This window comes from Trichosurus vulpecula, chromosome 7, assembly GCF_011100635.1.
Source record: "Trichosurus vulpecula isolate mTriVul1 chromosome 7, mTriVul1.pri, whole genome shotgun sequence".
In the NCBI taxonomy this organism is placed as follows: Eukaryota; Metazoa; Chordata; class Mammalia; order Diprotodontia; family Phalangeridae; genus Trichosurus; species Trichosurus vulpecula.
Genome location: NC_050579.1, coordinates 82,533,412 through 82,558,420, shown reverse-complemented (window position 1 = coordinate 82,558,420; position 25,009 = coordinate 82,533,412). Strand labels below are relative to the sequence as shown.

The 25,009-nt window shown below is 39.3% G+C and overlaps 1 pseudogene; it reads right to left on the bottom strand.

Annotated features, from left to right (window-relative positions):
* Positions 1 to 438: 438 nt before the first annotated feature.
* On the bottom strand, positions 439 to 1,304 carry LOC118857571 (annotated as a pseudogene).
* Positions 1,305 to 25,009: the final 23,705 nt, after the last annotated feature.

Below are 25,009 nucleotides of genomic sequence, written 5' to 3'. Positions count from 1 at the left end.
AGTCTTCTTGGCTGGTTTATCATACATGTCACACCCCCTAAATATGGCTATTCCATAAGGTTCTCTCTATCTGAGGCCCCCTGCTCTTCTCTTTCTCTCTTGGGAACTTTATCAGCTCCCATGGATTTAACTCTTATACATATATGACTCCCACATCCCCAGTTTCCTATTGGGCATTATTTTTCACATGCAACTTATGAACTTTATTAAACAAAGATAATTCAGGAAGGACTCAAATAGGCATTTATATTAAGAGAAAACTGACTAGTAAAAATTATTTTAAGCACTATATAGAGATCTGCTCACAGTGGCATTTAACCAAGCGCTGTTTCTGTGAAAAATACAGCTCATTCATTGGTATGAATACCCATTGACTACCACCATATAGGCACATGAACATAATTGGAAAAAAAAGGAAGTAAAGATCTCAGGGCAACTTCATTTTTGTCATTCTTTTGGAAGAAGTCTTCTATAGTGTAGAATATGTAGTTTTGGCTCATGAATTTTATAATGAACATATCTAAGCTTCTGCTGGACACCCAGTCTCCTCTGCTCCTCTTTGGACATCAGGTGGTTTTTGATAATTGATTTGAAAGTTTTCCAGGTAACATAACATGCCAAAACTCAAAATATTCATCCAAATACTTGACTAAACAGTAGATCTGCTTATGGGCCGTGCTGATGGTAATGTGGAGTCTGAAGCATGAGGTTGGTGAAAACCAGCATAAAGCAGGACCTCAGGAAGCCACGAGAGCAACAGAAACTAGACCATTGGATATTTCAAACTGTATGTCCCAACATGTCCAAAACAGAACTCATTATTACTACCTCTCCTCCAACAAGCCCAGCCCTCATCCAAACTTCCCTCTCTCTTTTGAAGTCACAACCATCCTACCAGGCTCTCAGGTTGTAAACATGGCATTATCCTTGATTACTAACTTTCCCTAATCTCCCATATTTAATCAGTTGCCAAATATTGTCATTTCTACTTCCTCAGCATCTCTCACATCTGATTCATTCTTTCTACTCATATAGCCACCACCCTAGTACAGGTCCTCATCACCTTTTGCCTGGATTATTGCAGCAGCCTCCTAATTGGAAGATCAAATGAGAACATATGTAAAGCTCTTGGCAAACCTCAAAGTGACAGTTATTGTTATTATGACGATTATTATTGATTGATCTTACCTCCTCCAGTCTTTTCTCTCTCCAATCCATGTTCCACTGCAGTCTACAATAGGAACCTCCACTATGTCTCCTTTCACTCACTTCTTAACCCCTTACAATCTGGCTTCTGACCTCATCGTTCCACCAAGACCACTCTTTCCAAAGTTCCCACCGATCTCTTAATTGCCACATTTGGTGGTCTTTCCTCAATCCTCGTTCTTCTTCTTTTTTAATTTTTTAAAATTATTTTTTAAATTTTTTTTATTTTTTAGTTTTCAGCATTGATTTCCACAAGAGTTTGAATTACAAATTTTCTCCCCATTTCTACCCCCCCCCCCCACTCCAAGATGGCATATATTCTGGTTGCCCTGTTCCTCAGTCAGCCCTCCCTTCTGTCAACCCACTCCCCTCCCATCCCCTTTTCCCTTCCTTTCTTGTAGGGCAAGATAAATTTCTACACTCCATTGCCTGTGTATCTTATTTTCTAGTTGCATGCAAAAACTTTTTTTTTGTTTTTGAACATCTGTTTTTAAAACTTTTCAGTTCCAAATTCTCTCCCCCAACCCCCCCCCCACACCCACCCTCCCTAAGATGTCAAGCAATTCAACATAGGCCACATGCATATCATTATGTATGACCCTTCCACAATACTCATATTGTGAAAGACTAACTATATTTTGCTCCTTCCTAACTTATCCCCCTTTACTGAATTGTCTCCCTTGGCCCTGTCCTCTTTTGAAAGTGTTTGTTTTTGATTACCTCCACCCCCATCTGCCCTCCCTTCTATCATCCCCCCTTTTTTATCTTCTTCCTCCTTTTTTCCTGTGGGGTAAGATACCCAATTGAGTATGTATGGTATTCCCTCCTCAGGTCAAATCTGATGAGAGCAAGATTCACTCATTCCCTCTCACCTGCCTTCTCTTCTCTTCCTGCAGAACTGCTTTTTCTTGCCACTTTTATGCGAGATAATTTACCCCATTCTATCTCTCCCTATCTCCCTCTCTCAATATATTCCTCTCTCATCCATTAATTTTATTTTATTTCTTTTAGATATCTTCCCTTCATCTTCAACTCACCCTGTGCCTGCTCTCTCTCTCTCTCTTTCTCTCTCTCTCTTTCTCTCTCTCTCTCTCTATATATATATACACATACATACATATATACCTACATACACACTCACATATACATATATATATACATAAACATATATATACATATATATGCATATTCCCTTCAGCTACCCTAATACTGAGGTCTCATGAATCATACACATCATCTTTCCATGTAGGAATGTAAACAAAACAGTTCAACTTTAGTAAGTCCCTTGCAATTTCTTTTTCTTGTTCTTTTTCTTGATTACCTTTTCATGCTTCCCTTGATTCTTGTGTTTGAAAGTCAAATTTTCTATTCAGCTCTGGTCTTTTCACTGAGAAAGCTTGAATGTCCTCTATTTTATTAAAAGTCCATATTTTGCCTTGGAGCATGATACTCACTTTTGCTGGGTAGGTGATTCTTGGTTTTAATCCTAGCTCCATTGATCTCCGGAATATCGTGTTCCAAGCCCTTTGATCTCTTAATGTAGAAGCTGCTAGATCTTAGGTTATTCTGATTGTGTTTCCACAATACTCAAATTGTTTCTTTCTGGCTGCTTGCAGTATTTTCTCCTTGATCTGGGAGCTCTGGAATTTGGCAACAATATTCCTAGGAGATTTCTTTTTGGGATCTATTTGAGGAGGCGATCAGTAGATTCTTTCAATTTCTATTTTGCCCTGTGGCTCTAGAATATCAGGGCAGTTCTCCTTGATAATTTCTTGAAAGATGATATCTAGGCTGTTTTCTTGATCAGGGCTTTCAGGTAGTCCACTAATTTTAAAATTATCTCTCCTGGATCTATTTTCCAGGTCAGTGGTTTTTCCAATGAGATATTTCACATTGTCTTCCATTTTTTCATTCCTTTGGTTCTGTTTTATAATATCTTGATTTCTCACAAAGTCACTAGCCTCCACTTGCTCCAATCTAATTTTTAAGGTAGTATTTTCTTCAGTGGTCTTTTGGACCTCCTTTTCCATTTTGCTGATTCTGCCTTTCAAGGCATTCTTCTCCTCATTGGCTTTTTGGAGCTCTTTTGCCATGAGTTAGTCTATTTTTTAAGGTGTTGTTTTCTTCAGTATATTTTTCAGTATTTTTTGGGGTCTCCTTTAGCAAGTCATTGACTTGTTTTTCATGGTTTTCTTGCATCCTTCTCATTTCTCCTCCCAATTTTTCCTCTACTTCTCTAACTTGCTTTTCCAAATCCTTTTTGAGCTCTTCCATGGCCTGAGACCAGTTCATGTTTTTCTTGGAGGCTTTTGTTGTAGGCTCTGTGACTTTGTTGACTTCTTTAGGCTGTATGTTTTGGTCTTCTTTGTCACCAAAGAAAGATTCCAGAGTCTGAGACTGAATCTCGGTGTGTTTTCGCTGCCTGGCCATATTCCCAGCCAACTAACTTGACCCTTTAGTTTTTCAGCGGGGTATGACTGCTTGTAAAGTTAAGAGAACTATGTTCCAAGCCTGGGGGGATGTGCCATCTCTGCCACACCAGCACTCCTCCTTCCCCAAGAACCTCCAACCTGGACTGGACTTAGATCTTCAGCAGGCTCTTCACTCCTGCTCTGATCCACCACTTAATTCCTCCCACCAGGTGGGCCTGGGGCTGGAGGCAACTGCAGCTGTAGTTCTGTAGCTGCCACACCTCCTCTGCCCCCGGGGCGGTGGCCAAACCAGGAACTCCTTTATAAACTCTGTCCCCAGCAGCTTTTCCCACTAACCTTCTCTGTTGTCTTTGGTGTTTGTGGGTTGAGAAGTCTGGTAACTGCTGCAGCTCACTGATTCAGGGCGCTAGGGCCGCTCCGCCCAGCTACTGGTCTGGCTGGTCTGCTGGGCTCTGCTCCGCTCCGCTCTGCTCCCAGCTCCATGCTGGATAGACCTCACTCAGAGACCATCCAGGCTGTCCTGGGCTGGATCCCTGCTTTCCTCTGCTATTTTATGGGTTCTGCAGTTCTAGAATTGGTTCAGAGCCATTTTTTATAGGTTTTTGGAGGGGCTCGGCGGGGAGCTCATGCTAGTCCCTGCTTTCCAGCTGCTATCTTGGTTCCGCCCCCAACCCTCATTCTTCTTGACCTCTCTGCAGCTTTGGCATTGTTGATCATTCTCTTTTCTTTGATATTCTCTTCTCTCTAGATTTTTGGGGTGCCACTCTCTCCTGGTTCTCCACCTACCTATCTGATTAATCCTTCTCGGTCTCCTTTGCTGGATCCTCATCCTGGTTGTGCCCTTTTACTGTGGGCTTCCCACATGGGTCTTCCTGTACTATCTTCTCTTTCCCCTCTATAATCCTTCACTTGGTGATCTCATCCGCTCCTATGATTTTAATTATCGTCTCAATGCTGATGATTCATAAATGTCATATCTTGCTTGATCCTCTCTGTTGACCTCCAATCCAACTTCCTTCCAAATATCTTGAACTGGATATCCAGTAAACATTTTAAACTTAATTTATCCCTAACTGAACTCATTATCTTCCCCTCCCTAAACCCTTCCCACTGTCAATTTCCCTATTCCTGTTGAGGGCAACATCAACCTTCTAGTCCCTGAGGCCCATAACATAGAAGCTATCATCGACTCCTCAGTGTCTACCACCACACCACAGCCCCATACAATCTGTTGGCAAGGTTGGTTGATTTTACTTTTGCAAGATATCTTGAATATGCCTCCTTTTTCCCTCTGACACTACCACCACCCTAGTGCTGGCCCTTATCACCTCACCTTGGACTATTGCAATAGCTTGCTGGTGGTTCTGCCTACCTTGTCTCTCCCCACCCCAATCCATCCTTCATTCAGTTACCAAAGTGATTTTCCTGAAGTGTAGATCTGACCGTATCACACCCTGCTTATTCAATAAACTTCCTTGGCTCTGAATTGCTTCCAGGATCAAATACAAAATCCTCTGTTTGACATTCAAAGCTCATAATAACCTACCCCTTCACACCCCTTACCTTCCCAGTCTTCTTACTTCTTACTCCCCACCACATATTCTTCTGATAAATAGAAGTATGTATAGAATGATTTTACATACACATACACACATGTATAGGTACATACATATATACACATATGTGTATGTATGTGTGTATATATGTATATGTGTATGTATATATGTATATGTATATATATATATGTATATGTATGTGTGCACATATTTGTATCTAATGGTAGAGTGGGGTGGTCCTCTCTGCTATTTCTCAAACAAGATAATCCATCTCTCCCCTTGAAGCATTTTCTCTGGCTGTCCTCCATGCCTGTAATGCTCTCCTTCCTCATTTCTACCTTCTGGCTCTCCTCAGGTCCCAAATGAAATCTCATCTTCTACAAGAAGTCTTTCTGAACTCCTCTTAATTCTGGTGCCTTACCTCTTTTTTTAAAATATATTTTATTTTTAATTTATGAAATAAAACAAGAATTTCCATAACATAGTAGAATAAAAAAGATGATTACAATGAAACTGCAAATTTATTACCTACAGCTTGCTATTCCTTTTAAATATATAATAAAGTTATCAAGTGATTCTTTTTTTTTTCCTTTTTTCTTCCCACCCCACTCTACCATTAGACACAAATATGTATATACGTATACATGTGTGTATGTGTCCGTATGTAAAATCATTCTATATGTACTTCTATTTATCAGTTCTTTCTCTGAATGCAGATAGCATCTTCCTTCATATGCCTTTGTAGCTAATTTGGGTATTTATAATAGTCAAAATGACTTATTCACTCAAAATTATTCTTAAAACAATATTGCTAGTACTGCATACAATGTTCTCTTGGTTCTGTTCATTTTGTTCTTCATTATTTTGTGCAAGTCTATCCATGTTTTTCTCAGATCATTGAATCTTCTATCTTTTAATTATTTCCTCTTTATCCTGTATATAGCTTATTTGGGCAGATTTGTTTGCTTGTTGTATCTCCCATTAGATTGTGAGTTCCTCAAGGGCAGACTATCCTTTGTCTCTTTGTATCCCCAGGACTTAGCACAATGCCTGGTATGTATTGGGGATATTATAAATGTATATTGGGACTGACTCAGTCAGAGGGCAGGAAAACATTCCATTGATCTGGTAGGCATGAAATCTCTCAGGCTAGGAAGTTTGAGATCGGTTAATACGTGGCACAGACAATATAATTCTTGCCTTGACTGAAACTTAAATTACAAACCTTTCCAAAGTCCTTGATACAGTGACCAAATCCAGCAAGAAACACAAGCTTCTTTTCTATTAGTTAAAGGATCCTAGAGCCATAGATCTAGAGTGGACATCTATAAGCTTGAGATCCTTGATGACCTCAGATGCTATCTAGTACAGGAGTTCTTAACCTTTTTTGTGTGTGCCATGAACCCCTTTGGCAGTCTGACGAAGCCTATTGTCCCAGAATAATGCTTTTAAATACATAAAATAGAATTTCAAAGGAAAATGGTAATTGTATAATAAAAATGTAGTTTTTTCTATTAAAGTGCATGGACCCCCTAAAATCCATGGATTCTTTGGAGGTCTGTAGACCCCAGGTCAGGAATAGCTAATCTAACCCCTTCATTTTACATATGAGGAAACTGAAGCCAAGGATCCTTGGTTTTGCTGAGTGGGGGAAGGTATGTTTCTTTGTGGGTTTTTTGGGACCATTACTGGTTTTTTAAAATTATTCAAAGTTTGACTTCCTGTTAGTGATATTTTTATTTTATCTCGATGTAGTCATTTGGGACATTGTATCCCCTCTTCTGCTCGCTTCACTCTGCATCACTTCATACAAATATTTCTATGCTTCTCTGAATTCTTATTCTTCACCTCTTATTCTACAATAATTTTTCATTACATTCATTTACCACTGTTTATTCATCCATTTATCAAACAAGGGGCAGCCAACTTGTTTCTACTTCTCTGCTATAGCAAAAAGTGCTGCTATGAATATTTTTGTCTATATTAGACCTTTGTTTCTGTCTTTGACCTCCTTGGGTCAAAGGACAGAAGCATCCCATAGTGAGATCTTAGAATCAAAAGTGGACAGCTTTTGAAAGTTCAAATCTCTACTTGGTCCTGGAAGGCTTTGAGAAGACATATAGGGATTTTTTTGGCATTGTCTTTGGCAACACCAAACTCTTTGGGACAATGCAAAAAGGAAATCTCACTAAAAGGAAAAACAGAATGCTACATAATAAGGTCCAATAATGTTATATTATGGCATAGTAATGATACAATAATGCAACTATCTTTACATATGTGGTGACACCAAGGAGAAGGCAATGGGCCAGCACGGACCTAGTTTAGTAAGCAAAGAGAGACCTCTGTGGGACCCTCAATAGGTCCCCATCAAGAGTACACAGTGAGGTAGGGTCACATACCTCCCACTTCCCCCCACTTTGGACCTTAGAGGTGTGATAATATTAGCAAAATCAAGAGGGCAGGGCCCTTGATCTGTGGGGTAGAAAAATAGCTGCTGATTTCCGGTAGCCCTAACAAAGACATTAACCTCTTTCTTACTCTAAGACTGCCTCTTGGTAGTATGGTTATCCTTTCCACATTGTGGGGGTTAAGAGGTACCCCTGCAATCTGGAAAATCCCTGGAAAATCTGTAGGGGTAGATCCTTCCCTTCATTTTCTTTTCAGAAATCATATAAGGACAGCCTTTTCTTGTATGACACCATAGTCTACAAGAATGCCTGCATTTCTGCAATCCTGCATTTCTGAGTTCCTAAACTTCTTCTGTGTCTTCTGTTGGCCTTTGAGTATCATCTGAAGCTTCTGCAAAACTCCCCCCAAATTCCCATTTAATTTCTTATGCTGATCCATGATGTATTGAAACCGTGATGGGGGAAGTTGTGATGTGGAAGGGATAACTGTAGATAAAAGCAGAGAGATCCTGAACCTCCAAACTAGTGTTTAAGTTAGGTTATTATACTGTGTGCCTTAGCTTAAAGACTATCTAGAGAGCCCAGGCAAGGCTTCTTTGTACCATAATAGTACAATTTTGGGCAGAGTGGTCATCTCAGTGGCTTTCCCTATGTGTTTTCATGTGTTGTATAAGACAGTGGGAAAAGTCTTGTGTATTGAGCTATGTTGCAAATTTCTTGGGGTTTTAGACAAAGAATATACCACAAAGCTTGACAATGATCCTACATCACAGTCAGTGCCTACTACATCCTTAATCATCATAATAGCTAGAGTTTACATAGCGCTTTAAAGTTTACAAAATGCCTCATGTAGGTATGTATTCTCAATCATAATATACATTCTCACGTATGTGGATACCTAATATTAATCTGATACATATACATCAAATACTCTCATTTGAGCCTCTCAAATGGTAGGTACAATTATATCCTCAGTTTACAGATGAGGAAACTGAGGTTAAGAGGGGTAGCTAAGTGGTACAGTGGATAGAACACCGGATCTAGAATAAAAAAAACAACTGAATTCAAATCTGTCCTCAGAAATGAGCTATGTGACTCTAAGCAAGTCATTTTATCTCTGCCTCAGTTTCCTCATCTGTTAAGTGGGGATAATAATGGTACTTCCCTCACCCAGTTGTTATGAGAATAGAATGAGATGATATGTGTAAACCTTTACAACTTTTACAGCCTTTACAACTAAGGCTTTACAAACCTTAAAGTACTATGTAAAAATAGCTATTGCTGATGATCGAGATATAAGCAATTTTCTCATAGTTACACAGTTTTTAAGATTCTGAGACAGTGCTTGAACTCAGGTCTTTCTAATTCCAACTCAAACAGTCTATGCGCTGTGTGCTTAGCTGCCTCCATTAGTCTTGAATGATCTTATGATCCTTTTCCTACTCTCTTGGATGTACCTAGGTGAGGTCAAGGGACCCTCATAGTATTAAGGCTTGAACACAGCATCCATGAATTTATGGCTTTAGGTATAAACATGAACCTTTTCCTACTATATTAAAAAAATAGTATGTAGGACTGTAGTAGTCAAATACATACACACAACACTGAATCCAATTCTCCGAGATAATTTTTCAATTTATCTTGATCATAGGATCATAATAGACGAAAGGGATTTTAGAAATCAAATCTAAGCACTTCATTTTATAATGAGAAAACTGAGAAGCAGAGTGATAGAATGAAATCATCTGAGATAATACAATATATTGCATATGCTGCAATGTACGGCATTTTAAAACCCTAAAGCAGTATATAAATGCCAGCAGTAATGATGACAGTGATGATGATAATATTATTATTTTATCCAAGGTTACATGGGTAGTAAAGTGATAGAATGAAGACTTGAATCTAGGTCTTTTGACTCCAAATCTAATGCTCTTATACATGCTTCTTGTTGTTTAGGCATGTCCGACTCTACATGGCTCCATGGACTTTTGTCCATGGAAGTTTTCTTGGCAAAGATACTAGAGTGATTTGCCATTTCCTTCTCCAGTGTGTCTCCATTTTACAGATGAGGGACTAAGGCAAATAGTGACTAAGTGATTTGCCAGGGTCACACAGCTAGTAAGTATCTGAGACCAGATTTGAACTCAGATCTTCCTGGCTCTAAGCCTATCTACTATACTACCTAGCTGTATGTCTTATGCCTGCTGTCTGTTTGTTAATAAATCCCAGAAAGGAAATTTGGATGTAAGATACTATATATATATGTATCTGAGTATGGTTGAAAACATATACTGTACATACTAAGTATGCTGAAAGATTATAAATCCTGTTTGAGTGACTGGCCAAAATGGTGGTGGTGGTTGTTTGTATATTTAATGCTTTGATATTTACTCTTTTGAATGAAGTGAAAGGGTTGAAACAAATGACAAACAACCAAAATGTTATATATTTGTACTATTCTGCCTTATCATTTAATTCTCATTTTTCTCAAAGATCAGCCTTTGATTTAATATTCATAGATATTCTCTAGAATCTGATCCCACATTAATCTTTTTACCTCATTGACCATTCAACAACACATACCCTAGAATTCAACCATTTCTTTTCTTTCTTTTTAAAAATTCTGAACTTAGGATATATAGGTGGCACAGTGGATAGAGTCAAGAGGACCTGAGTTCAAATCTGGCACAGTGGATAGAGTCAAGAGGACCTGAGTTCAAATCTGGCCACACACACTCACTTGCTGGTCAAGTCACTTAACTTCCATTGCCTCCCCTGCCCAATTCTGCATCCAACAAACACCAAGTAGAATGAGCATCTCCAAAAAAAAAAATAGAAAAAAGGCAGGATTGTATGTGAAATGCAATATGTAACTTTTAAAACTATCCTGCTTGAGGATACAAGATAAACCCACACAAATCCCTGGCATTCCTATATTTTACTAAGAAAGCCCAACAGCAAGAGATAGAAAGAGAAATTCCATTTAAAGTTACAGTAGACACTATAAAATATTTGGGAGTCTACCTGCCAAGATAAACCCAGGACCTATATGAACACAATTATAAAACACTTTTCACACAAATAAAGTCAGATCTAGATAAACGGAAAAATATCAGTTGATCATGGTTAGGCCGAGCTAATATAATAAAAATGACAATTTTGCCTAAATTAATTTGCTTATTTAGTGCCATACCAATCAAACTACCAAAAATTATTTTACAGACCTGGGTAAAATAATAACCAAATTCATCTGGAATAACAAAAGGTCCAGAATATCAAGGGAATTAATGAAAAGAAATGCTAGGGAAGGTGGTCTAGCCATACCAGGTATTAAACTGTATTACAAAGCAGCACTAATCAAAACTGCTTGGTAGTGGCTAAGAAACAGAGCCATGGATCAGTGGAATAGGTTAGGTACACAAGATGCAGTAGTCAATGACTATAGCAATCCACTCTTTGATAAACCCAAAGAATCCAGCTTCTGGGTTAAGAATTCATTATTTCACAAAAACTGCTGGCAGTATGGCAGAAACTGGGTGTAGACCAATATCTTACACCATATACCAAAATAAAGTCAAAATGGGTTCATGATTTAGGAATAAAGGCAGATACTATAAGTAATTTGGGAGAGCAAAGAATAGTTTACCTATCAGATTTATGGGAAGGTGAAGAATTCATGACCCAACAAGAGACAGAGAACATTACAAAATGCAAAATGGATAATTTTGATTATGTTAAATTGAAATGTTTTTGTACAAAAAAAGCCAATGCAACAAAGATTAGGAGGGAAGCAGAAAATTGGGAGAAAATCTTCACAACCAGTGTCTCTGATAAAGGCCTCATCTCTAAAATATACAGGGAACTGAGCTAAATTTATAGGAATACAAGTCACTCCCCAATTGAGAAATGGTCAAAGGATATGAACAGGCAGTTTTCAGAGGAAGAAATTAAAGATATCTATAGGCATATGAAAAAATGCTCTAAATCACTATTAATGAGAGAAATGCAAATCAAAATTACTCTTAGATACCACATCTCTCCTGTCAGATTGGCTAACATGAACAGGAAAATGATGAATGCTGGAGAGGATGTGGGAAAATTGGAACACTGTTACATTGTGGGTGGAATTGGGAACTGATCCAGCCATTCTGGAGAGCAATTTGGAACTATGCTCAAAGGGCTATAAAAATGTGCACACCCTCTGACCCAGCAATACCACTTCTAGGGCTATATCCCAAAGAGATCACACAAGTGGGAAATGGACCCGTATGTACAAAAATATTTATAGCAGCTCTTTTTGTGGTGGCAAAGAATTGGAAATCAAGGGGTGCCCATCAATTGGGGAATGGCTAAACAAATTGTGGTATATGAATATAGTGGAATACTATGTAGTGCTATAAGAAATGAAGAGCAGATGGACTTCATTATAATCGGGAAAGACTTATATGAACTGATGCTGAGAGAGGGGAGCAGAACCAGGAGAACATTATACATGGTTACAGACACACAGTATCTGTAAGGACTAACTTTGATAGACTTGGCTTCTCTCATCAGTGCAAAATTCAAAGACAGCTCCAAAAGGCTCATGATGGAAAAAGCTGTGCACAACCAGAGAAAGAATTACGGAGTCTGAATACAGATTGAGGCAAACTATTTGCTCTCTTTTTTTCCCTTCTTTTTTAGTTTTGTTTCTTCCTTCTCATGATTCGTTCCATAGGTTATAATTCTTCTTTACAACTGGACTACTATGCAAATAAGTTCAATGTGAAAGTATATGTAGAACCTACATTGGATTACATGCTGTCTTGAGGAGGATGGGGGAGGAGAGGGAGGGAGAGAAAATTTGGAAGCCCAAAACTTGTGGAACTGAGTGTGGTAACTAAAAATAAAAAATAAACTTATAATTAAAAAAAAGCTATCCTGCTTGCCTGTGTTGTTCTGACTTTCCTGTTTTCTTCGTCAGTCATTCCTCTTCAAGCATAGCTCCTTAAGGTATCAATACAAGAGAGTCAAGGAAGCTGTGTGTGTGTGTGTCCTTTTTCCCCCCTTAAATGCTAAGATATTTCCAAGATAATAATGGAAAAATGTAGCTTATCAGTTGGAAAAATTGAGTTCCATTTTCCTTTTTATAGAGAATTAAACAATGTGTTCTTAGAATTGAAAAATTAAAAAAAATTGGTTAGCACATTAAAAAATTACACAAATTCTTCAAGGCAAAATATGGATTTTCAATAAAATAGAGGACTTTCAAGCTTTCTCAGTGAAAAGACCAGAGCTGAATAGAAAATTTGACTTTCAAACATAAGAATCAAGAGAAGCATGAAAAGGTAATCAAGAAAAAGAACAAGAAAAAGAAATTGCAAGGGACTTACTAAAGTTGAACTGTTTTGTTTACATTCCTACATGGAAAGATGATGTGTATGATTCATGAGACCTCAGTATTAGGGTAGCTTAAGGGAATATGCATACGTATATGTTTATGTATATATATGTATATGTGAGTGTATATGTAGGTATATATGTATGTATGTGTGTATATATATATATATACACATATATATATATATATATAAAGAGAGAGAGAGAAAGAGAGAGAGAGAGAGAGAGAGCAGGCACAGGGTGAGTTGAAGATGAGGGGAAGATATCTAAAAGAAATAAAATAAAATTAATGGATGAGAGAGGAATATATTGAGAGAGGGAGATAGGGAGAGATAGAATGGGGTAAATTATCTCGCATAAAAGTGGCAAGAAAAAGCAGTTTTGTAGGAAGAGAAGAGAAGGCAGGTGAGGGGGGAATGAGTGAATCTTGCTCTCATCAGATTTGACCTGAGGAGGGAATACCATACATACTCAATTGGGTATCTTACCCCACAGGAAAAAAGGAGGAAGAAGATAAAAAAGGGGGGGGGTGATAGAAGTGAGGGCAGATGGGGGTGGAGGAAATCAAAAACAAACACTTTCAAAAGAGGACAGGGCCAAGGGAGAAAATTCAATAAAGGGGGATAGGTTAGGAAGGAGCAAAATATAGTTAGTCTTTCACAATATGAGTATTGTGGAAGAATTATACATAATGATATGCATGTGGCCTATGTTGAATTGCTTGACTTCTTAGGGAGGGTGGGTGGGAAGGGAAGAGTGGAGAGATTTTGGAACTCAAAGTTTTAAAAACAGATGTACAAAAACAAAAAAAAAGTTTTTGCATGCAACTAGAAAATAAGATACACAGGCAATGGGGCGTAGAAATTTATCTTGCCCTACAAGAAAGGAAGGGAAAAGGGGATGGGAGGGGAGTGGGTTGACAGAAGGAAGGGCTGACTGAGGAACAGGGCAACCAGAATATATGCCATCTTGGAGCGGGGGGGAGGGTAGAAATGGGGAGAAAATTTGTAATTCAAACTCTTGTGAAAATCAATGCTGAAAACTAAATATATTAAATAAAAAAAGTATAAAAAAATTACACAAATTCAAGTTTTTCACTATATTGTTATCCATAGGACCATTGTTATAAACCCAACTTACAGACAGAGAAACTGATGCCCCCAAAATTGAGATGATTGCTTAAATGATCCACCCACACAGTTGTAAGGTTTGATTTATGAACTAGCCCTTTTTCCAATAGATTAGGCTCCTCTGTCTAATATATTGTGTTAGTATCTTATTTTGTGGTGAGGTTTTGCTGTTCATAAGCCTCTCAGAACCATCTACCCTTATGTTGCTCAATTAAAATTTCTATTATGCAACAATATTGGAAACTAACAATTATACTGACTCAGAGAGGACAAAATGTGTGTGGCTAATTATGTGTGTGGCACTTATTAAACATCCAACATGAACAAATTAAGGGCAGCTGGGTGACGCAGTGTACAGAATGCCAGGCATAGAGTCAGAAAGACTCATCTTCCTGAGTTCAAATCCTGCTTCAGTCATTACTAACTGTGTGACCCTGGGCAAGTCACTTAACCCTGTTTGCTCAGTTTCGTCATCTGTAAAATGATCTGGAGAGAGAAATGGCAAATCACTCCAGTATTTTTGCCACAAAAACTCCAAATGGGGTCGTGGAGAGTCAGACATGACTGAAAATTGACTGAATAACAACAGCAATGTATGAAGTACTGTGCTACATGGCAATTCCTATTTTTAAGGAGCTACACTCTACTAGAGAAGAAATGATGTGTATGCATATAAGGGTACTAAAAAGTAGAGTGTGATGGTGGGGAGAGGAGATAGATAAATTGCGCTAACAAAATTTGTGCAGAAAAGGATGTCCTTTTAGCTTTAGTGGCAAGGGAAAGTTTCATGGAAGAAATGGTGCTTGAACTAAGTACTGAAGGAAGATCAGGATTCTGAAAATCAGAGATGAGGAGGGAATGGGGCATGGCATGCCTGGAGATGGGAAATATCATACAGAGTTCAGGGGACAGCTAATAGGCCAGTTTCTTTGGAAGGTAGAGTATATGAAGGGGAGTAATTATAAAGGTAGGTTGGAATCAGATAAGGAAAGGACTTACATTCTGGATTGAGAAGTTTGTATTATTGCCTAGAGCAGGGGTTCTTTATAGGGAGTTTGAGGTTTTTTTTAAATTGATTTTGATTACTGTATTTAAAGATGATTGGTTATTTTTCTAATCCTATATATTTTATTTTATGCATTTAAAATCATGATTATGAGAAGGGGACCCTAGGCTTCATCAGACTGCCAAAGTCAGCAAGCCAAGTGAACAGGCATTTATTACACACTACTATGTGTCACTCACTTTTAAGTGATGAGGATGCAAAGAAAGGTAAAAATTGTCCCTGTCATCAAGGAGCTCATATTCTAATGGGGGAAACAACATGTGCAGGATTCCATGATACCCAAGAAAAAAAGGTTTAAGAACTAGTCTAGAGGTACTAGAGTGTCATTGAAAGGTTTTGAGCAGGGAAAAGGCATGGTCAGAACTATTCCTTAGGAAGGTTGCTTGGGAAGCTGTGTGGAAGATGGATTGGAGAAGGCAATTGGAGGAAGAAAAGTTAGAAGATCATTAGAATTATAGAGATGAGAGGTGATGAGTGCCTGAACTATGGTTGTAGCAGTAGTATACACATGGAGAGGATATATATATATGTATGTATATATATGTATATATATATACATACACACACATGCACACAACACAGATATATATATATATATATATATATATATATATATATATATATATATACACCTATATATGAGTTGATGCTGTGGAGACAGAGAGAGGATTTGGCAACTGATTGAAGACAAAGGAAAAGGGAAGAATAAAAGCTCATGGGGAAAAGATTCACTTTACACATAAAGTAGCTGATTGAAACTTGGTTATCTCTGCTAGCCTGTTTGGTTTGCTCTGTTGTAGGCCTGGTAGAACACCCTGTCAGCTTGCCTTTGGATTTCAAAATCAGCCTTTCCTCTCCCCTTCACCCCAAACAGGAAGCCATGCACTAATATCTCCTGACATGTAATATGCCATGTACTGTTTAGAGTAACAGTAATCACAGGGTGTTGAGAATATTGAGAGAAAGTGGAAAAGTCAAGGGATAATAACTGGAAAAGCAATTATTTAACTAAGCTCAGAAAGAGAGTTGAGACAAGAATCCTTCTAGATGCTTTCCTTTTTTCCCTAGATGTTTTTATGGGTTAATAAAGTAAATACCTCCTTTCTAAAAGGATGTATTTAGGAAGCTAAACTGTTCGCCTTTTTTTAATGAATGATCTATTTTACAGAGCTTAAAAATATGTCAAGCTTAACTGCAGTAAATCCTTCTCTTGCTGTAATAGAGTAATGTAAGCAACTTGGGTTGCCGTTTAAACAATTCCCAGTGTGTGGCATAGCCAGTGCAGTTTGAAATGCCTCTGTCTTTCTAAACAGAAACAGATGTTAGAACAGCAGAGCTGTGCAGAAGTCATTCTTCAAACAGTAGATTAAAACATCTGTCAGGAGTGTTGGAAGGGGCCAGACTAGAAGCAGTAACATCAGCTGGACCTGCCAATCATGATCCCTTACATAGGGAGGGGGATGGGGAATGCTGGCATTGGGGGAGGAGGAAGAACATTCAGGGAAGAAGAGTCCCAATGCCCTGGTACTTTTTAAAGGTTATTTTTATAGGTTGTTTTTGAAACATCCATTGCCAGAATATTCTGCTTCAGGCCATAGAACTAACCCTTTGGCCTATCTAATAACAGAAGTCCCTTGGACTGAAGTTCTTGTCTTCCATGAACGTGCTACTCTTCTGTTCCCAGTGACATTGAAGCTAATACCTCGAAGGAGACTGTGAATGCCTGAAGAATAAACCAGATGATTTGGGGATTCCTGGTGTAATGATCTTCAGGGTGCCCTTCCTATTCCTGAGAAACTTCTGTTCATTGGTTTAATCAGTTGGGGGAGATTGACTGGTCTCTTTAAGCCTGCCTTCATTTTTCACGTAACTTGCAAATGTCTTAAAACTGCTAGGAAGGGAACATGTCACACTTTCAACATCTAACATAGGTTTTATAAGAGTAGGAGAGGTGAGGGAGCCTAGAGGCCATTAAGTCTAAGCTTTATTTTAGAAACGAGGAACCTGATGCCCAGAGAAGCAAAGTAAATCCCTATTTCAGATTCCTGTGGCACAGAATAAGAAAACAAACCTTATCTCTGTAGCTGCCAATTAAAAAAACCTGCTGTCTCTAATATGCCACAAGATTGCATAATTTTTTTTCTCTCCCCATTTTGATTTTCAAAGCTTTCGACTCTCATTTGCATGGGGAATAGCTGCCATTGCTCTGATAGTATGCACAACATAGGGTATAACAGATATGTAGCCAAGACCCAACTCCCTATTATGAGACATTGTACTCCCCTCCTAAGGTTGGGAAATGTGGGCCTGGGAAGGAGACCTGTTGCACCTAATTAATGCCTTTGGAGAACAGTAGTACTCCAAGGCCATGTGGGGTGCACTGACATGCCATGAATTTTGTTGAAATGGCCTAAAATTTTGAATGTTGTTATTGCAGACAAAAGAAAACTTATAAATAATTTTATTTGATGTTCACATTTTTTCCCCCACGTATGCATTATGGTAAGCATAGCATTCATAAAATAAATAAAACTTGCCTATTACATGTGGTTACTAAACTCAAAATGTCAAATCTCGAACTTGCAAACAACAATGAAAACTGATGCTCTTATTAAACTATATTTGTGTGAGCCTCTTAAATCTCTCAGACTGTTGTCAGATGTTCAGTGTCCCAGTAATGCTCACAACAAAGAATAGCGTGTCCTTTAACAAACTTCAAGTCTCTTAATCACCCTCAGGATTAAACCTAAAATCGTCTGTTTGGTCCCCTCCCATCTTTTCAATTTTATATCTTATTCTCCTAACCCTTTCTGCGTACACTGTGATGCAGTGACACTGGCCTCTTTATCATTTCTTGAACAGGTCACTCCATCTCTTGGCTGGCATTTTCACTTGCTGTCTCCCAAGCCTACATTTCCACCTTCTTGTTTCTCTGGCTTCCTTTGAGTTTCAGCTAAAAACCCACCTTCTACAAGAAACCTTCTTCTAGTGCCTTCTCTCTATTGATTGCTTCCAACTTATTATGTTTATATCTTGTTTGTACATAGATGTTTGCATGTCACTGTGTTGGCAATCAAAATGGGCTCTTAGCACTCAGTTCAACCAAGTGCCCTTGAAGAGTTTGGCCTTTGTTTCCTTGATTAGATTGGGAGTCCTTGGTGACCTCCTTGCCTCAGGGTAGGGCCTAGTTTACATGGGTTTGAGTGGTGTGTTTGGGACATCTGAGGCTTTTAGACCGTGTGGGTTTAAGTTGCCTCTTTGTGACGATTTTAGGTCACGTGGGTGAGTTGCATGTGTGACTCACCCTTGACCTTGAAAAAGATATAAAACCGGGGTTGGCTTTCTCTTTCTCAGAGCTCTGAGCCACAGGAGGAGTGGCAAGTGACTCTGGGCCAGCCGTTGTCGAGCTCCCCAGCTTGTGAACTCAGATGTTGATGCTTTTTGGTAACTATGAATTGTGATTTGGTCTGTTTCTAATGTATATTTGTATTTGTATTTGCTCTGAAGTTCAGGGGGCTGGCTTTTTCCCCTGAACTAAGTGAATGGTATTTGTATGCTGGATTAAAGTAAACTTGTCAACCCCTTAACGTTGCTTTCCTTAGTAGAGCAGATCAAAAGAGCCTGGGCTTTTGCAGTGTTCTGTGAACTGGTTGTTATTGGTTTTACACACCCTCACAGCAGCTGCTAGCTGGATTGTTGAAGCAGTCACCTCCCCCATTAGACTATGAGCTCCTTGAGATTGGGAAATAGTTTTTTCTTCTTTTGCCTTTCTTTGTATCTCCAATGATTACCTTCATTTGAGCACATAGTAGGTGCCTTTTAGATGTTTGTTGATCAACTGTTGTGGGGAAAAAAAGGTTCAAAAACCACTTTTGTCGAAGGCATCCTAAAATATTGACTTGAAACACCAGTCAGATAGGATGGCACACTCTAGGACTCTTAAGATCCCCTTCTAGAGCAGCAAAGGAACAAGGGTCTACTCCTGATTCTTAGAAAATACCTGAGAACTATCTCTAGAGTGTTAAAGCTATGTTCCTACTGAAAGGAAGCTCAGCGTGGCAGATTCTGTTCAGTAGGATGGAAACTTTTCCTTGGAGTATTATGGGGTACTGGGGAATGCTAGAGCAAGCTAGTCGTTTTCGATAGACTTTGAGGCCCTGAAATTTGGACAGCTTAGAATCTTTTAAGGAATTCTGTTTTTGTGTGTCAACAAAGGAATTGCCTCCTCTCTTGATGGTATACATCCTCCTCATGAAATTTGCCCGTGTCCTTTCTTTCTCATATACTAGGCTCCCAAGGTTAGGACCATGCAGTTTGGGAAAGGGCAACATATTTGTTCATTCATTCCTACGTTTTGTCACTGATTAATGCATCATCTAAAAGCACCTGCTGTGTGAAAACCATTGGGCTTGTCATTTCAGGAGAGTCAAAGACAATTTTAGAACATGGGCCCTGTCCTCATGGCATTCACAGTCTATCAGCAGACTATCTACACTAATAGATGATGCTATAGAATAGCCGTAATGCCAGTTTTAATAATTCAGTTCAACAAACATTTATTCAGAGCCTTCTATGCATTAAGTGAGATAACATGTAAAGTACTTTGCAAACCTTAAAGTGCTATATAGATGCTATTATTATCACTAAGCACAGTAGTACTAATTAATGGGAATACATAAACAAAAATGATTTCAGGGAGGTCTTATTATACCTTGGACATTTTAAATTACATATTCTCATCGTCTCCTACCTAGCTGTTCCCCTGAATTTTGTCATTGTCCCCGTTGTCCCCTCTTCTTCCTACAAGATCACATCGGCTCTGAAATTCACATCTCCTCATTACTCCCTGCCCCTGGAGCCCCTCCCTCCCTCCCTCTGGTCAGAGAAGGTAGAGGGTGGACATCAGGAGAGCTCCTTCCAGAACCTCCATTTAAGGAGAGTGTTCAAAGCAGCTACCTCATCACTTCCTACCTGGTTACAGGACTTCATTATGCTCTTAAGCCAGGAACCCTACTCCAATCAGTCAAACGGACACTTGGGAAAGACCTCAGCTTAAAAAAGCCAAGGTCTCCAACTGCATTTGGGGCCATCTGATTTATCCTGATTTATATCTTTGCCCCTGGACCCAGATGGCTCCAGAGGAGAAAGTGAGCCTGGTGACTTTGCACTGCCCTCCCTCACTTAAATCCAATTCACTTGCAAGTAATGGCATCACCTTCCTGATGCCTTGGTCCTTTTTGAGAATGAAGGACAAATAACAGCAAGCCAAGTACCCTCCTCCAATTCCCCCCCCCCTTTCAGCTTTTTATGTGTCATCTTCCTCAATTGGATTATAAATGCCTTGAGGGAAGGGACTATCTTTGCATTTCTCCATTTCTTATCTTCAGTTATTTCAGTCATGTCCTATTCTTCATGAGCCCATTTGGAGTTTTCTTGACAGATACTAGAGGGGTTCGCTATTTCCTTCTCCAGCTGATTGTACATATGAGGAAACTGAGGCAAATAGGGTTAAGGTACTTGCCCAGGGTCACACAGGTAATAAGTGCCTGACACTTAGTAGGCACTTAACAAATGTTCATTGACTCGCTGACTACATAACAGGATCACAATAGGAGTATGTTATAATGCACTTTGTGTAATCTGAGGAAGGGAAAATCATTTCTTCCTGGAGAACTAAATAGAACTTTGTAGTCTTTGTCTTCTGGGTGAGATAAGCTAAGCAGCACACAGTCCATAGACCTCCATGGATTTATACATCCTAATTCCTAGTTATAAGAGGATGAGTCAGGCTCATTTCTTGAAAGCATTTTACTTATGCTTGAATTCTATTGTCTCTATTGTTGAAAACTGTCATAGGCAAACTGGCTAGTGTGCTACGGTATAGGAAAAGGTGAAAATAATGTGGAGATTTAATATCCAATCAAGGCTTTAATGACTCAAATACCATCCTTATATCTGCCCCTATCACCCACCTTCACGTGTTGAATTTAAATAGTAATATAGTAGCTTAGATTTTTGGTAAGTTTCTATTTGTACATTTTTACTCCCCATTCTAAGAATAAGAAGATACACAAAGTGGGATAATTTTGTCTGGCCTAACACTATACCAGGGAGACAACTACTCTATCTAGTTTCCTCTTGATTGATTCCCAATTATGATGAAGGTACCTGCCTATAACCATATAACATTTTCTCAGTAACTAGGTTAGAAAAAGTGAGGCTGGATCATGTGGAGCTCCTGGCTTTGAAAGTTCAGACTTCAATAATAAAGACACATGGCTATGAGCACGAGACCAATTTTTTTCTAGGGAACATATACAGTAGACCTTAAGCTACCTTTTCTTCTATATCCACTACTAAGGCTATCACTGAAAAACTGGGGAAAAAATCCAACTGTTTTATATTTGGTCTTCAAGGTGCCATGTCTGGAAACATCTGGACCACTGGCTATTTCTCATTTTTCATCCAGCTGTCTATTGTTGTATAGATGCAAATTGCATCCGCATGGTTAATCACTTAAGAACAAAAACCATGGTCTTTCCTATTCACTGTAGCTCTCATCTCATGGTTGAGCTGTCAAACTGCCAGTCCCATGTTTCATTCCCATGAAGATGGCCTCACTGCAATCAGATGAGTTCATATTTCACCCTAGTCCGATTTGGCCCCACTCATTCATTCAGATCTGACTCAGAATCCCTCCAATTTGGGCTCAGGACATCTCCTCCTAGGCAGCCCACATCCCAGTGGATGTACTGTACTTAGATTGCACCAGCCAGATGAATGATCTCAATTTGGTTGATAGCTTTGGAATAAGCCAGAAGTTTTTGAATAATGGCTTCTATGCTCTCACAAAGGAGCCTTTAAACGACAGTCAGTGAGTGCCATAGGTTTTAAACAAAACTGCTGAGCCTCTAAGCTGAGCCCCTTTGCAGCTGGTGTTTTGCTAGGAGTCCCTGTGCCAAAGAACTTGTTGGTGCAAATGAAAAGAATGGGAATAGGGGAATCTTGTGCAGTTAAAAGTGTAGTGCAGCATGTATGTTTTCCAACTACCCACACTTATATTTGTGGCAAAGATCAAAGCTGCAGCCCTTTTGTGAATGCCTCTCCTAAGCTACAAAATAACATTGGCATGGCCAAAAGTGAACTGCTGTTCAGTTCTGTTCAGTGTAATTAGTGCTATCTATCTATTTATCTGTCTATGCATCCATCCATCCATCTATCCATGTAGCACTCAATAAAGGGCTTAGCATATAGTAAGTGTTTAATAAAGACTTGTTGCTTGGTTATAAGAAATTGTCAATAAGCATTTAAGTCAACAATCATTCATTAAGCACCTACTCTGTGCAGGCACTGTGCTAAGTATGGGAGATGTAATGAAAAATAAGAAATTATCCCAGCTTTCAAGGGACTCAAAGTCTAATGTGGGAGACAACCTTGTACAAACAACATATATACATATATATGTATATATGTATATGTGTGTGTATACATATATATATGTATACATATATATGTATGTGTGATGCACTGGAGATAATCTCAGAGGGAAGGCACTAAGATTAAAGAGGACTGGGAAAGACTTCTTACAGAAGATGAGATTTTAGCTGTGACTTAAAGATAGTCAGAGAAACCAAGAGACGGAGATGAAGAGGGAGAGAATTCCGGGCATGGGGGGCAGCTAGTGAAAATGCCAAGAATCAGGAGATAGTGTCTTGTGAGAAGAGCAGTAAGAAGGATCTTTTTATGGGATCACAAAGTATATGTAGGAAGGAGAATAAGGTACTTCCAAGGAAGTTGAGAATTCTAAGAGGCAGAATTGTTAAGTTTCAGTCTTCTATGGATCAAATGAGAAAAAATATATAAAGTACTTTGCAAGCCTTAAAATGCCATATAGATGCTAATATTCCAGACATTCCAGACATGGCTGGGGTGGGGGATGATCTATGCAAAGCATAGGGTTGAAAGATGAATTGAAGAACTAAAGCACTTAACTTGAAAAACGTCAACCTATGCCAACGCTGGCACTTACCCACGGAGGCTTTACAACCAAAGCCCTTGCTTTGTAGAGTGTCCAGCACAGTAAGTCAGTATTTAAATATTGCCAATATGTGATGATAATGAAAAGGAAGGGTCAGGGTATTATTGCTGGCTACGTTAGTGTTTGACTTAGAGTAGGATGCAAATAACTTACTGCATATGAGGGGGCCTTTCTTTAAGTGCATAGAATGCTTTATTATGTCACCTAGGGCCCAGCATCCCAAGAACTGAGCTAAGAAGAACTGAGTTTGATCTCAGAGGCTATGAGTGGCTATCAGTCTCTCTTTGGTTCATGTTGTCTCTACCCAGAGCTGCTTTGGAAGAATTTTAAAATCTAGTTCAAATATAGCTTGTGTCTAGGTGAATAAAAGGGGTTCCTAGATCCTATACAAGGACTCATGGTAACAAATACCTCTATTAGGCACCGGATCATCTTTTTCCTAGAAAATTCAGAAAACACAAAAAGGATTCACAGTAGTCCATAAACAATAGATATAATGCTCCTCCCTCTCCAATGAATCTTGCCTTTCCTCATGGCCCTTTAGTCCTCCAGACACATAGCACCACCCTGTGGTTTGGACTCTTTTTCCAGAAAGAAAAGGAACTTGGGGTTGCCAGACAGAGAAATCACTTTCCGTTCCAGCTAATCCTACCTTTTTTTTTAATCCCAGAAACCCTAAAGGAACTCATATAGGCTTCCACCCTGATGGTTTAGACTCCTCTCTGAAGAGAAACACACTCGGATCTGCTAAGCAGGGAATTCTTAGAAAAGTCTATCCCCACCGCTTAGGGTTAGTAGAGACACATCCTCCCCTTCTTATGGGATAGGCACTGTCTGAATAATTCATGGTAAGAGCAGAGGGTAAAGTCTAGGTCTTTTGTGCCCTTTACCTCCAATTGTGCATTAGATTCCCCTGCTGTTTCTCCAGCTCCAGGGGCCAAGTCTATAAGCTTTTCTCTCCAAGAAGCTGGACCCACCCAAGAACTCCTCTTTCTCTCACTGTGAGACTAGATTCTAGAGTCTTTCCCCTCTCCAAGAGGGGAATGCAGTGCAGGAATTCCTCTTCTCCCTCTACAAAGCACTATTAGTTTGCTAAACTGATGGTCCTATATTCCATTCCCATGAAGATGTCCCCACTTGAATCAGACCAGTTGGTGGTTTTGCCCTGGTCTGATTTTGACAATCCCTAAAAATTGTGGTGGCTTGCAAGGCAAGCCTAGGAGCTCACCTCCTCTCTTCACAAGTCTGGATTCTGATGCTGCCCAGGAAGCTGGAATTTAGGACCTTCTTGGTCCTCTTCCAAAAGCTAGGAGTCAGGAACTCCCACCACAAAGACCATGTGCTTTCTTTCTCCGTGCCTTCCTTATCTCAGGCAAAGAGGTTGTGTCACTACCCTTTTAAGGCTGGGATCAGGATTTAGAGCTCTTTCTTCATTAGATCTTGACAATCTTGAGAACTAAGTAGGGCAGATATTATCCTCATTTTACAGATAGGGAAAAGGAGGCCCACTGAGTGTCAGTCACTTGCCAAGATCACATAGCCAGTAGGTAGCAGAGTTCACATGGGAAACCAGGCCTTTCAACTTGTGAACCAACTGCCCTTTTCTCTCTACTACGTCTGAACCAGGAGTGTGGATGGGATTTTGTCAGACTGTAAAATGTATCCCTGGAAGTGTACTCTGTCTCTCAAAGAGGCCTGTGCCTGGTGCCTCACACTGCTAACCTTGGCATAGCTTTCAGTGAGAAGCAGGGGGAGACACTGTTTAATGATGGTTTTTTAGCCTCGGGG